We start from the raw sequence: 15968 nt of genomic DNA, 5'->3' as shown, positions 1-15968 counted from the left end.
TGATAGGGGTGGGGTGAGAAAATCCTGAGTTCGGGTGCATGAAGGTAAATAGGGGTCACCTTCCAGGTCGTGGCGAGGAGCGTGCATCTGCCTAATGTCAAGACCATCTACCTTCCCTTCCAGATTGTCACCAGGCCCTTCTCTGTACCTGCCCTTAAGCACCAAAAAGCAAAGCGCACGCTGCTGAGTCCTCAATGTTATCTGCAGTCGGTCTAAAAACTCATAAACGAATGCAGGCTTGACAGCAACCTTCGTGATTCCTGAAAATCCACAACAGGAAATGTAACTCTCCTCCACCCTCCCTCGCCATTCATCAAAAGCAGACCGAGTCACAGCGACGGGGAGGCCGGTGGCACAGGGAAGATGCCAGCACTCTTCTGAGCAGAGGACCGGGCGCACTACCGATGCCCACACTGGAGGGAGGAAGCAGGAGAGGGAGGAAGCGGGGAAAATGTCCCCAAGTTCCAAACACTATCCTTTAGTGGCAAAGACGACAGAAAACCACGCCGCCAGTACGTGGCCACCTCCACTGCCAGTGCCAAGGGTCACATTTACAGCGATGACCAGGGGTCCCGCCGACACCGGCTGACCTCGGCGCCTCGCCAGGTGCCCGGAAGGCTGTTTATGCGCCCGGCTCCGGCTGCCAGCCTCCTTCCCGCTTCTTCCCCTCTAAAGGGGTAGGGGGTGAGGGCGGCCCACGCAGTCACACCTGGGGCCCAAACTGAGATGCCGGTGCGTCCTGGGGGCGGGGCGGGGGTGGGGGACGGTGAGCTGCGTCCTGAAACCCTTTCAACTTGCAAAAGGCTGCCCGAGCCCTCTCAGAGCCGGCTCCCTGGCACCGCGAGCGGCCGGGCGCCACGATGGGCCGCGGCGGGCATCGCTTGGTGGGCAAGCCCGGCCCGCGAGGCGAAAAGGAAGTGGCGGCCACGGCTTTGCACCAACCACGTTCGGCCGGCTGGCGAATGCCACTCTGCGCCCCGAGCGGGGTCGGAGGGCGCGGGGCGGGCACTCGCGTCCCCACCCCGCCGCCGCCCGCGCCCCGGAACCCCCTGGGGACGCCGGCACCCCCTGCCCGGGGCCTGCAAGCGGGGCGCCGCTCGGTCCCCGGAGGCTCCCCGCCCCCACCTTGCCCGCTCCGTAGCCGAGGCGGGTCAGGCCGAGCGCGCGAGGCCGGCCCGGGGGGCGCCCGCGGGGACCCGGAGGCGCCCGGCGCTAGGCCGCGGCCCGGACCGCTGACCCCTCCCGGGACTCGCCGCCCCCCCCACCACCACGCCAGCCCCGCGCGGGGACAAGTGCAGCGACAAAGCCCTAGGGCCAGGCCGGGCGCTAGCCGGCGGGAAGGAGGACGCCGCGTCCCTCCCGGGCGGTGGCGGCAGCGGCCCAGCCCCCAGGAAGCCGGGCGCGCCGGCCAGGCCCCGCGCGCAGCCCCGATCGGAGCCCGGCCCCCGGCCGCTGGCACCCGATGCCCGCGACCCTTCCCCGAGCCCCGAGGGTGGGCGAGCCCCGGGGACTGCCACCGGGCGCCCCATCAAGTTTCCTTCGGCCGCGGCGGGTGGTGCCTCTCCCGGCCCGGGCGCGGGGCGCAGGCTGCGGGCGGACGGCGGGTTCCTGCCTATTTACGCCAGAGGCTGCCTGGAGAGAGGCGCCGCCGCCGGGCACAGAGAACGACCCGCTCCCGTCCTTCGGATCCCGTGGCGCCGGCATCTGTAAACACACACACACACACACACACACACGCACACACATGCACGCGATCATGTTGTTTTTAAAAGGAGGCCCGACTCCAGCGGACCTGCTCCCCCACAAACAACACCTGGGGCGCAGGATCGCACAGAGCAGGTCTGTGTCCATGGAGCCAGCTCTCCGCATCTGCAAATCCAAAAGTGAAATTAAACCTCCACCAACCTCCTCCTCCTCCTCCTCCTCCTCCTCCTCCTCCTCCTTGCAGCCTCAGCAGCAGCAGCAGCAGCAGCAGCAGCAGCAGCAGCAGCAACCGAACCTGCTTCCCCTAAAACCAGATGATCCATAACAGCGCCGACTGTTCCTCCAAAAATCAGTATTAATATTTATGAACCTCAGCATTTTCCGTCTGCAAAACATCGTGTCAAACCATCAGGACGCGCGCGCACGCACACACACACACACACACACACATCCCCTCCAGTCCTCCTAAACATGCCCTCGAGAAAAACACACACGCATAGTCCCGACTATTATTTGAAAAAAAATGTTACCTCTCAGTGTGCTTTTTTCACGCTACCAATACAATTCCGCAAGGCTTAAGTGTTGCTAGGGTGTGTGAAATGGAAATGAAAGCCCGTCAGTTGAATAATCGCAGGAGCAAAACTAAAAGTTACTCCCCGGCTTGCCTGAGAACAGTCCAGATCGAAAGCAAAACAAGGAGAGGAAACTGCGAAGCGCCGAGGCTGGAAATCCCCCCGCCCCCCGCCCTCCCGGAGCCTGGCTCGCTCCAGCCCGCCCTCCGCGCTCCCCCCGCCCGCCCCCCCGCTCCGCCCTCCTCCCTCCTCCCTCCGCCCTTCCTCCCCAGTGTTTGTTTCAAGCTTGTGCAACCGGGAGGTGCAGGCGGGGGGAGGCCGCGAGCCGCCCGGCCGGGAGGTGCGGAAGTTCGCCGCCGCCGCCGTTCATTGGCGGGCAGCGCCGCTTTCATCATTTCTCAGAAAAGTCAATTTCATTTTCACTTCCCCACATCGCGGCCGCGGGAGCAACAAGCGGCTGTTCGTGAGTGTGCCGCCCGCGCACCCGGGCGTTCAAACCACTCGAGCCGGGGGGTCCGGGGGCGAGGGGCTCCGGGGGCGCCAGCTTGGGCTCCAGGCGTCAGCTGGTTGGCGGCAGGAGGGGAAAGCAGGTACCCTACCGACTCCCCATCCTAAAGGGCGACCCGAAGGTCGGGAAGGAGGGAGCAGGCTGGCGGCTCGTGGAAGCAACGCTCTTGCCATCCCGTCGGTGGGGCAGGTGTTTACAGCCTCTGTTTTCCGAGTGAGTAAAAGTTCACTTTGTAACACTGCCCACTGCCAAGGAACACAAGGAGCAATGAACTGACAAGACAGCATTATTTAGATACTAGTGCACTACCTGGGCCAAGCGGCGCGTCCTTAACCTTATTTAAACCCTTATCAGTAGCTGAGGGTGTAACCATTTGAGGGGCTGCTGTCATCTGGGTCCCTGTCTGCGGGCGATAAGGAAGGCCCTCCCCTATAAGTTCCCTGCCTGCAGCTAAGATGGGCAAGGGTAAGAGCGGATTTTCCTGAAAGATGTCTCACTGTGGCTGGACCAGGAGGCAGGTTTGTACTGGAGTACTTCCAGCCAGGTTCCGATTTGGCCTCTTTAACTTACTACCTGCATTCCCCAGTCAAGTTGCTTAACCTAAGGCCTCAGTCTTCAATGCCCTGAAATGGGGATGATTTAGAGGATGCAAGAATACAGTGCTGCACCAGTTCCCTTCAAAGGGTGTTAGCTCAGACTAACACAGTTCACTTGGGACCTGTCGCTTTGGGGTCCCTTGCTGTAAAATATAGATTATCATCTACTTATACCTGTTCCTTCCCCCACATGCCTTTTCATTGGCCTTCTCCCAAATATCTCTCCCCTCACACAGGAAGCCCCTTCCTAGGAGGCCATAGCTACATATGTGTAAACACTTATCTAAAAACATAGCTCCAGCAGTCCTCTTTCACAGAAGTATTGAGCTCTACAGATGGGTAAAACTATCTAAGTATGCACGTGTGGTGAGGAGAGGGGCGGGTTTAGGATTCTGCTTTGTGGCTGTGGTCCCAGAAATAGATCTGCCATACTCTGTTACTTTTTATCCCCTCTGATAGAATACTGTTTGCTACAGTCACTCACTTTCTTATTTCATAAAGCAATGACTGTGATAGATGATTAGAGTAACTATATACAAACTCTGTAGAATTTTTGTCACTCTTTACCCACCCCGTGGACCCAAGCAAGCAACCCCGTGGTCCTTAATGTTTTCCTTCCTCCCATCACATCACCCATCATATGCACCTGTTGATGCTGATCCCAAATATCTCTGGCCCCAGCCCCTCCTCCACCCCTCTGCATCGCCTTCACTCATTTATGGCAGTGGCCTGGGGACTAGGCTTCCTGCTCGAACTCGAACTGGTCCGGGTTAACAGCCAGGTTAAGCAGAAAATCTGCTTCAGGTGAAGCACGATGCCAGTCCTAACCCCGCCCCTCAAAAATTTCTCCACGGCCCTCAGAATAAAGTCCATGTTATTTTCAAGACCTAAAAAGCCCATTAGAATCTGACAGTAGACCTCTTTTCCAGCCTCTCTGCTACTGTGCCCCACACCACTCCCTTGTCAAACCAGCTTCCATTCCTTTTGGTAAAACAGCAGAGCCATCCTCTTGTTCGGCATTTTATCCTCAGGGTAGTGCCCAGCACAGAGGCACTCAACTGCTTAGGAACTTATAGTCGTTTGCCCTTGGTTCTCAGAAAATATTGTAGACTTTATCAGAGTATTTTTAATAGAAATGTAATCGATATTTGTTGTGCAGAATACAGAAAAGTTGAAGGAAGACTATGACACCTGCAATTTTATCAATAAGGAATAGACCTGAAGATATTTTCATGTATGTCCTTTTAGTAATTTTCATAAAGAACATTTCTGTTCAGCATCTCTGTATCATTTGATAATCGCCATAATGCGGCCTGATGCCTGTGTGACATCCTTCTGTCCTGTTTTACTGCTTTGCTGGTTCCTCCTCTGCTGCCAGCCCCCTAAATTACGGTGTGCTGAGACAGTCTAGCCTCGCCGCCCCCTCCTGTTCTCTCATTCTACATGCTTTCTCTTGGAGTGCTCTCGCCTACACCCAAAGCTTTAGATATCACTATTTGGTGATAACTCCAAAATCTATAACCTTCTGAGTTCTGGGTGCATTTACCTTCTAGATGTTCCTTGGGTGCAACAAATTATTTATGTCCCAACTAAACTCATAACATTTTCCCCAGCCACCATGTATTTGTTACTTCATTAACCAGCCAGGAAATGGGGAAGCATCACCAACTCCCATCTTTCCTGAGTCCATGGAACTTCCTGGGGCATGAGTAGCGTTTCTAATTTCCAGGCCCCTAAACTCACAAACCATAGAATGGATTTCACTCTGTTCTTATGCTCTTGAAGACGTATGATTGCAGACCCAAAATGTAAATATGACCCCCAAATCCACATGGTATTTGTATATAGGGTCAAAAAATATTTTTAGCCTTTTGATGAGTTGCATAGAGTCATAAACCTCTGTGGGAAATGAATCAATATAGCACAGTATAACCGTTTTGAAAATCTCTGGGAAAGGTAGTTTTTGCCATGCGAAAGAAATCTGACCAAACATCTGATCTAAAGCAATAAATGTTGTTTGAGCAGTCTAACATAATGAAACTAGAGTGAGCTCCTGAGTGAGTTTGTTTATGTCTCACCTGTGGATTGGAACATCCTAAGATCATCTGTCTGGATGGATCAGGACTCATTTCAAGGGAGTCGAGAAAGGACAATGATGACTTGGCCGTACAGCAGTCGATCTTTCCATGAATGAAACTTAAAGATACAGTCAAGGTTAACCTTTCTCAAATGGGTTAATTTATTTGTTCTAATAAATGAGACTGATTTGATGAAATAATCATTTAAGTAACGAAATTTATTGAGTGCCCAAGAACTCTTCTTGTGAATATAACAAATGAAAATCTCTCCCATCCAAGAAGTTTTGTTACAGTCTAGTAAATTGGAATGTTAATTTCCATTGTATCATCCTGGTAATGGCCCGGACATCACCTCCAGCTATTATCACGGTCTTTAGAACTGTACGTTAAAGTTACAAGTATAGGCTATGATGGCATGCTAACTAGAGGGCTAAGTACTTAGAGCTGTGATTAAATCAGCGCCCCCCCCCATAACTCTGCCAGTTGATGCCCTAATTTTTCCCACGGTATCACTAGTACCACTTCTGTCCTGGCCCCCGAGACTCTCTTGCATGTTGATAGAATTCAGCAGAGGTTATAAACTCATGGAAAATGAGTGTTCCGCACTTGCCAGAGCAGTTCCCCAATACAAAGCTGTAGATTATAGTTCTGCACTGCAAAGAATGTCATTGTGAATTCCATGTTGAATAAACAATACAGCCATGGTAGATTTTAGTTGAAACAGTAGAACTGCAAAGATGTTGAAAAAGCTATCTAAGTTCAAGGATCATAGGCATTAAGTTGGAGAAGTTCTTGACTACTGTATTACCTCATATAGTGGGTTTTTTTCCATTTTACTAGAAACTCTGAAATGAGGTTCATTTGTTGCAATTATTCTCTGAAAATCATGAATTTCAATTGAGTAATACATTGCCCAATCCTTAGTAATAAATATTAATTTTGTTCTGTTCCTCTGGTGAAATAAGGGAAGAAATACTCTTCAAATGCGCCAGGGTGTGTGTGTGTATGTGTGTGGTGGGGGGCCGGGCGGGCACAGGGAGGGAGATAGAGATGAGTTTCTGTTGTCCCAAAGCAAAGCTCTCAGCTTCAAAAACTTCATAATTTTTTTTTTTTTGCTATCATTTCTCCAAATGGCTTTAAAATATTCATTATGTCTCTAAGGTGATAAACTGCAAAGTAGTGCTTTTAAAGTCAAAAGGGGAAAAGTGCCTATAGCCTTGCCTGGAGATTCTTTAGAAACAATTACTGTAATAGTTTCAAGAATTAAAACTATGTCAGAGACTTCCCTGGTGGTCCAGTGGTTAAAACTTTGCCTCCCAATGCAGGGAGTGCCGGTTCAGTCCCTGGTCAAGGGACTAAGATACCACATGCCTCACAGGGCCGAAAAAAAACAAAACATAAAAAAGAGACAATATTGTAGCAAATTCAATAAGGACTTTAAAAATGGCCCACATTAAAAAAAATATTAAAAAAGAAAGAGAAACAGAGATATCAGATCCCAAGGAACCAGAAAAAAATTAATAAAAAGCAATTATTTCAAACAAGAAATAAATTTCCAGTTTGTAACATAAATTCAGCAAACCACAAAATTCACTGAATAGGAGTTTTTTAAGAATCTTCTGTTACAGCTTCCACCACTTTTCTGTATGCGCCTCTGCTCACCAGCATGTGATCCTTGCTGATACTCAGTCTGTTCTCTTTCTCCCCACAGCTTCTGAACACTTTGAGTAATACACCTTATTCTATTTGAAAATGTTTGGAAATTTGCCAATCAGAAAGACACAAAAGTGTCATGAAACAAAGGACAAAGAGTATAAATAGTCTTACTTCCTCAGAAAGTTTCATCTCCACTACATCCAAAATGTGCAGGACATTTCATACATACAGCGGTTGATGTGGCCTCCTTCACCTTGGATGCACCTCCAAGATATTTCCTAGCCATGTTCTGGGTAAGAATAAACGGAAGCCCTACTCTCCCAGAGCTTACATTCTAATAGGGATGATGTCAACATAACCAGACCAATCAGATAGTTACAGATTTGTATCCGTGTGCTGAGAGAAACAAGTAAGACTTTTGACAGAAAATACTAGGGGGCCCATTCATTTCCTGGGGTTCCACAAACCAGGTGGCTGAAATAACAGGAGTGTACTGTCTCACAGTTCTGGAAGCTGTATGTCCAGGATCAAGGTGTCCGTGGGGTTGGTTCCTTCTGAGGGTTGAGAGGGAAGGATGTGCTTCCCTCCTAGCTTCTGCAATCCTGGGCATCCTTTGGCTTGTGGAAAAATCACTCCATCTCTGCCTGAATCTTCAGGTGTTCTCTCTGGATGTGCACCTGTATCTAAATTTCCTGTTTTTTTATAGAACAGTAGTCTTACTGGATTCAGTTCAGTTCAGTTTATTCGCTCAGTAGTGTCCGACTCTTTGTGACCCCGTGGACTGCAGCGTGCCAGGCCTCCCTGTCCAACACCAACTTATTGGATTAGGGGCCCCCGTACTCCAATATGGGCTTCCCTGGTGGCTCAGTGATAAAGAATCCACCTGCCAATGCAGGAGACATGGGTTCGATCCCTGGGTTGGAAAAGTCCCCTGGAGAAGGAAATGGCAATCAACTCCAGTATTCTTGCCTGGGAAATCCCATGGACAGAGGAGCCTGGCAGGCTACAGTCCATGGGGTCATGAAGAGTCAGACATGACTTAGCAACTAAACAACAACAACAACAATACTCCAGTATGATCTCATCTTAATTCATTGCATCTGCAAAGACACTGAGGTCCTGGGGGTTAGCACTGCAACATGTGAATTTTGAGGGGCATTCACTTCAACATATAACAGACACCAACTGTGTGATGAAGTGCTGATGCAGGAGAGAGAGTGGAGGCAAAGGCCTTGAGAAGCAAAAGGGCCCAGCGTATTCTGGAAACCAAAGGAAGGTAAATGTGACTTAAAAGTTCTGAATGAGGGTGAGGACACAAGCAGAGGCCAGAACAAGGAGTATGGATTTTATTGTGAGATCAATGGGAAGATTTTGAAGAGTTCTGTGGTTTTAAAATGTCACACTATAAATTTCCCACATCAATGAAATGCAAGGATTTCTTAGTTTGTGGGTTTCTTAGCATTTGCAACAGTTCTTTTGCTGACCTCTCAGTTCATTACATGATGAATTTGTATTTGGAAACAGTTTGATCTAATTTTTCATTTCTTTTTTGTATTTCTAAAGTATTTCTTCCCCTTTAACATTTTCTCTGATTTTCATCTCTACAAGTGAAGCAAATATTTACTTCATGCTCTTTATCACACCCCCATAAGAACTTTCCTTAAAAAAGAGAAGATACATTCAACTGTGGATTCCTGGCACACACTGTTTTCCTTAGACTGTTTGGAGTGAACAATGATAATTCTCAGAGATTATGTCACCACAAAATCAATATTCATCCCCAAATTTAATGGTTTTGAATATTTTTTCTCTTTTTGACTTTGAAAATTTTTCAGAATTTTTTTTCCATTACAATGAATAGTTAGGATGTGTATGTGTGTGTGGTGGGGGGTAGGCTGGTACAGGGAGGGAGATAGAGATGAGTTTCTGTTGTCCAAAAGCAAAGCTTTCAGCTTCAAAAACTGCATACTTTTTTTTTTTGCTATCAAAAAACTGAATTTTTGTTGGCAGAAGTTTTAGGTAAAACTTCTCGATTTGCCTTGGATGTTGTGTAATTTGAAAGCAAATATTGGTTTAAATAGCCCATCACATATTTTCTCAGTATCCAACTGTGGATACTGGATTTCATCTCCTGACAACCAAAAAAAACAACCACTTTCTTTCCTGTTTTACATATTGAAGTTTGAGGAAGTTTTGAAGATTTCATTTGGGGAAAAGCTTCTGTAGCTTTTAAAAAAAAAAAAAAAAAGGAAAAAAACACCAAAGTCTCAAATACTGGCTGTTAGTTCAGCTTCATTTTCCTATACTTGGAGATAAGAAAGAAGACATAGCAAAGTGTGAGTGAGGATCTTTAAGACTGAAGGAGAGACAGAAATAAGCAGACCAAGGAACAGAAACTGGAGGGAGGGTAGATGGGTGAGTTCCCGCTGGGTAGCCAGGCAGAGCCAGCCCCAGAGGAGGGACCAATCTTTAGGTTCATCCTCACTTGACTTGCTCAGATTGTCTCCATACTTTCCTTGTTTTTAGTTCCTATCTTGACAGAACTTTTCATCTTTTCAGGGGTGTATAACCAACAGAATCATGACCACTTGTTTCACCATGTGTGTGGTTGATGTCATGTTGGGGTTTTTTTTTTAATGTTTTATTTTTATCTTTTGGACATACCGTGCAACATATGGGATCTTAGTTTCCCAACCAGGGATTGAACCCTTATCCCCTGCAGTGGACGTGCGGAGTCTTAACCGCTGGCTGGCTGGTGTGCATGCTCCATCATGTCCAACTCTTTGTAACCCCATGGACTGTAGCCCTCCAGGCCCCACTGTCCATGGAATTTTCCAAGCAAGAATACTGGAGTGGGTTGCCATTTCCTTCTCCAAGGGATCTTCGGGACCCAGGGATCAAACCAGTGTCTCTTGTGTCTCCTGGATTCTTTACCACTGAGGCACCTGGGAAGCCCCCTTAACCATGCCCCTGTCATGTTTTATGACACTTTTGACCAAGCCTTTTCCCTCAGGAGAAATTAGAGGAACACTACCCTAAACCCTCTCATCTTCCACAATGCTTACAGATATTTACCACATATACACTCTTGATGGTATTTTTGCTTATAATGAACTTAAACATAATAGTAGGAAATTTATTCTCCATTGAGGGTAAAAAGGAAAACAAAGTTTCATGTTTACAGTAAGGTCACCCCAAAGAAATGGCAACCTACTCCAGTGTTCTTGCCTGGAGAATCCCAGGGATGGGGAGCCTGGTGGGCTGCCGTCTATGGGGTCGCACAGAGTCGGACACGACTGAAGCAACTCAGCAGCAGCAGCAGCAGCAGCACCCCAAAGATATTCATGTGTATAAGGCCAAAAAGGAACTATATCAAAACATTAATACTGGTTGTCTTTGAGTAACAGAACTGGGTGATTTTTTTTGTTGTTGAAAAATTAACATTTTTGAGGATAGATTTTCCTTTTATTAATGTAAAAATGTTATATATTTTACAGATGATTTCAGAAAATTATTTCTTGATATGCTTATGATTTTTATGCAAATGACTTATTTTAGCTAGTTTCTTCTCCTGGACTTCAAAAAGGAAAGCACTGGTTTATATATCTTATATCTTACACTGCATCCTTATAAGAATTTTTAAATCTGTCTAGATAATTTTTTCCTACAAATGCTATATAGTTTCTTCTAGTCTTTAATTATATCAAAATATTAATTTTTAATGACTCTCCAAAGAAACGTATAAAACCAAACATAAATTACCATGTGTCCAGATCAGTGGCTATTAATAAGTGATATATTCCATGATCATTATTAATATTTGAATAAGCTTTTGCTTTGATTCACATCATGTTTTAAATATGCTGTTTGAAAAAGATTGACTTAAGAGAAATCTATAACTAAAGAATCTTTTCTACTTGTAAAGTTTCATTTCATTTGGATGTAAGAATATTACTAGATGCTTAAATGCTCAGCAATCAAATTCAAGTTCTTAGATCTCAAATATGAATGAGGATTCTAAGAAAAATACCGTAATTTTATGTTACCTTTTTTTCTTTCTTTGTCTTTCCTCTTTCTGGCACTTTCAGCTTTAGTCATCATAGTTCCTACTTTGCTTGCTTAATTTCCACATACAATAGGATTATCAGAAGGGAAGGAAAACAGCTCATCTGAAGGCAGTGATGGGAAGGATGTTTATCTTTCTCTCTCACACACATATACACATGCACACAGAGGAGAGGCGGGCTCTCTGCATAGTGGAAACTCACTTCGGAATACTTTTCCCTCAGAAGTAAGAAGAAACTATGATGGTATAAGTATACAGTTTTCATTCATGATGGGTTAAAATAAAAGTTCATGGGCTGGCCCAGGAATACACCATTTTATAACATTGTACACATGGGAAACTTTCATTCTGAAATCTAGACAGCTGTTCTCAAAAGATACTGTGAGGGCTCAGTGGGTTGTGTGGGCCTGGGACTGCCGGCCCCCTACAGGGGCGTCCTTAACAGTCTGGAGGAGACGGGAAAGAAAGAAACCTAGGTCTTGACCTTGAGGCATTTGTAGTTGGGAGATGGGACCCACAATGGAAAGATGGTTATTTCAAGATACAGATTATATGTGGCCCCACTCCCAGGTAATATTTTAATACATTTTTTTAATCTGTTTATTCAGCATCTGTTTCTTGACTTCTTTCTTGACTTGATAGTACTTATCTATTTTTTATATTCTAAGTGATATTTTCTAATACAAATAATATATATTGTTTATGTATGTAAATATATGCATACATATATGTATTATTACATTATACAAATATGTATTATATATGTAAATAAATGTATGTATTATTATATCTGCATTATATATATCTAATATATTACATCTAATATAATAATACATTTATGACAGTAGGAATGCTCAAACTACCATACAATTGCACTCATCTCACACGGTAGCAAAGTAATCCTCATAATTCTCCAAGCCAGGCTTCAACAGTATGTGAACCGTGAACTTCCAGATGTGCAAGCTAGATTTAGAAAAGCCAGAGGAACCAGAGATCAAATTGCCAACATCTGCTGGATCATTGAAAAAGCAAGAGAGTTCCAGAAAAACATCTACTGCTTTATTGACTATGCCAAAGCCTTTGACTATGTGGATCACAACAAACTGTGGAAAATTCTGAAAGAGATGGGAATACCAGACCACCTGACCTGCCTCCTGGGAAATCTGTATGCAGCTCAAGTTAGAACTGGACATGGAACAACGGACTGGTTCCAAATAGGGAAAGGAGTACGTCAAGGCTGTATATTGTCACCCTGCTTATTTAACTTATATGCAGAGTACATCATGAAAAATGCTGAAATGGATGAAGCACAAGCTGGAATCAGGATTGGCGGGAGAAATATCAATAACCTCAGATATGCAGATGACACCACCCTTATGGCAGAAAGCAAAGAAGAATTAAAGAGCCTCTTCATGAAAGTGAAAGAGGAGAGTGAAAAAGTTGGCTTAAAACAGCATTCAGAAAACTAAGACCATGGCATCTGTTCCCATCACTTCATGGCAAACAGGTGGGGAAACAATGGAAACAGTGATAGTCTTTATTTTATTGGGCTCCAAAATCTCTGCAGATGGTGACTGCAGCCATGAAATTGAAAGACGCTTGCTCCTTGGCAAGAAAGTTAGGACCAATCTAGACAGCATATTAAAAAAAAGAGACATTGCTTTGCCAACAAAGGTCTGTCTAGTCAAAGCTATGGTTTTTCCAGTAGTCATGCATGGATGTTAGAGTTGGACTGTGAAGAAAGCTGAGCGCCAAAGAATTGATGCTTTTGAACTGTAGTGTTGGAGAAGACTCTTGAGAGTCCCTTGGACTGCAAGGAGATCCAACCAGCCCATCCGAAAGGAAATCAGCCCTGAATGTTCATTGGAAGGACTGATGCTAAAGCTGAAACTCCAATACTTTGACTGCCTGATGGAAAGAGCTGACTCATTTGAAAAGGCCCCGAAGCTGGGAAAGATTGAAGGCAGAAGGAGAAGGGGACAACAAATAATGAGATGATTGGGTGGCATCACCAACTTGATGGACATGAGTTTGAGTAAACTCAGGGAGTTGGTGATGGACAGGGAAGCCTGGTGTGCTGCAGTCTATGGGGTCACAAAGAGTCAGACATGGCTGAGGGACTGAACTGAACTGAATGATGACAGTAGAAAATAGAGCAATGCAGACTTATTTGTCATGTCGAAATCAGGAAGAACTTGAATGTTGGTAACTGAATGATTGAATAAACTAAGGTTGATCTATTCAGTGGGATATTAGGCAGCAATAAAAAATAAAAAATTAAGAATATCTGTTTTTATGGATAGGGGCCAGGATGTATTGTAAAGAATGAAGCTCATGATGCAATGAAATGTTCACAGTTTGATTTCCTTTTTTGCAAAGATGACAGTGCAAGTGTTAGTCGCTCAGTTGTGTCTGACTCTGCCACCCCATGAATTGTAGCCCTCCAGGCTCCTCTGTCCATGTGATTTTCCAGGCAAGAATATTGGAATGGGTTGCCTTTCCCTTCTCCAGGAGATCTTCCCAACCCAGGGATGGAACCCATGCCTCCTGCATTGTAGGAGGATTATTTACTGAGTCACCAGGGAAGCCCAAAAGACATCACTGGACCCCTCCACAAAAAGTTTGAATTTAAAAGGATAAAGATGTAGATACAGAGCTGTTAATGTTGGTCACCTTAAGGACAAGTGGGCTACTCATTTTTCCCCTTTATTTTTGTATTGAGGAAAAAGATGATAATCTTAAAATGAAAATTTGGAAATACAGAGCAGATTAAAGAGAAAGACTAAAATCCCTTTGAGGGGCTTCCCTGGTGGTCCAGCGGTTAAGATTCCACCTTCTAACCCAGCCAGTGTGGGTTTGATCCCTGATCAGAGAACTACAATCCCACATGCTGCAGGGTGGAGCCAAAATTTTTATGATTATTATAAGGTAAAATAAAATTTAAAAATGTGTTTAAAAAATTACATTGACCTCTGATTCTGTTTTGTTTGGTAGTGTGTGTGTGTGTGTGTGTGTGTGTGTGTATATGTGTGTGAGTGTGTGAGAGAGAGAGAGAGAGAGAAACTGCCCTTGATAATTAATTATAAATAGGCTTCTTGAGGGTCCACTAGTCTACCTCACTTCAGGGCCCTTCTGGCAAGACTGCTTTAACCCAGAGCCACCCCACAGAACCACAACGGAGAGACCTAAGCAGGCTGACATTTCCCTTCCCTAAAGCATCCTACCGTCCCTGAGGGAAAGGCCTCAGATCCCCACAGCCTAAAAGGAGAGCCGGAGTTTCCTAAAGTGAAAAACTATGGGACTAAAGGCCACGGCTCTCATGCCAGCTTGACCGTGGTCTTGTTGAGGCTTCTCTGGTCCCGCTGAGGAATTCTCCTACGTCACCGTACAGAACCAAGATGGCGTCCCCCCGGGCAGGCCGGATGCGCCCACCAGAGGGACGCCAGCAGCTGGTGGAGTCTGGTCCACTGAATACCCTTTGACAAAGTGTGTGTTCCTGCTCAAAACAGTGCTTGTGCCTCCATGACATCAGTTCAGTGGCCTCAGGAAAAGCAGGGACGTTAGTCCAGTTTTCTCTGTACCTCTTCTGAAGGATAATTCACCGAGTGATAGGCGTCCATTGCGTCAGTATGGCACGTCATCAGTCAAGCACAAAAAGAAACGGTTCCACGTGGTAAACAAGGAAGCACAGCAAGGATACCAGAGGAAGGGCTCGGGCTTCCACTGATGGTGGAATTTGAGCTGTTCCTTAAAGAACAGGTTCACAATGAGTAATTAAAAATAAATTCATCTGAGTGTGTCATACTGAGTCGTTAACCTTAAAATTTCTTGCCAGGAGCTTTCAGAGTTTAAAATGTCCTCTGATCCCACACGGAACACCAGTCTAACAAACTCCTCTGGTCCTACAGTCCCAGCCAACTTGGTGTTTAAGCCAGAGGGATTTTGTTGAATTATATATCAAATGTATTTCTAGAGTTAAGAAACTAGTTTGTTTTCAATTAAAAATTAGATATGGGAGTGGGGGGGATAGAAACACTCCTACATCCAACATGTGGAAGAAATATGTGCATTTAAGATCTCTGAGGCAGCTCTTCAGCCTCTTAAACTATAGGTTGAGAACTATTTCCTTGCGATACTTTGATTCCATGGGAATGAAAGGGAAGACAGTCACCAGATCAGTGCCTGCAGACATGAATTCCTTGAACGCTCTGAGGTTCCGGCATGTGTCACTGGACGGGCAGATGGAATACTGTGGACCTGCCCTTGGCCACATTCAGGATGTATAGAAAAGTCTGTGCTCAGTCGCTTTAGTTGTATCCAACTCTTTGAGACCCCAAGGACTGTAGCCCACCAGGCTCCTCCATCCCTGTGATTCTCCAGGCAAGTATAGCGGAATGGGTTGCCATGCCCTCCTTCAGGGGATCTTCCTGACCCAGGAATTGAACCTGCATCTCTTATGTTTCCTACATTGGCAGGTGAGTTCTTTAAGACTAGTGTCATCTGGGAAGCCACATATAGAAGAGTAGCCTCAAGTTATTAACACAGCATTCTATTCACAAGTTATTTTAATTACATGGCCTTGACTGTTCCATGATACCAGACAGCTGGTAAAAACTAAAGAAGGAAAAAAATCTAACATCCAGATGTTTTTAGCTTGTGGTCATGTAGGCAAAACACCTGTGCACCAAACTAGTATTTTATCCAGATGTTTGATGACCTTTAACCCTTTTCTGTATCGTTTATTTCTTCCTATTAGCCAGTGATTAAAATGTATCTCCAAGTTTAGGC

At 45.5% G+C, this 15968-nt stretch overlaps 1 protein-coding gene across 2 annotated transcripts in view; it reads right to left on the bottom strand.

Annotated features, from left to right (window-relative positions):
• The window catches only part of IRF2 (interferon regulatory factor 2), an 83688-nt gene extending 81250 nt beyond the window's left edge, over nt 1-2438 (bottom strand). The window contains exon 1 of one of the 2 annotated variants that reach the window (XM_005698710.3): nt 2235-2438. The gene's annotated coding sequence lies outside the window, so the exon portion shown is untranslated. Of the gene's footprint in view, nt 1-1813; nt 1884-2234 lie in introns of those variants that run through there. The other variant, XM_005698711.3, reaches the window with a different exon arrangement.

Source organism: Capra hircus, chromosome 27 (genome assembly GCF_001704415.2).
Source record: "Capra hircus breed San Clemente chromosome 27, ASM170441v1, whole genome shotgun sequence".
NCBI lineage: Eukaryota > Metazoa > Chordata > Mammalia > Artiodactyla > Bovidae > Capra > Capra hircus.
Note: the sequence above shows the minus strand (reverse complement) of the source record. Positions and strands in the feature narration are given on the sequence as shown.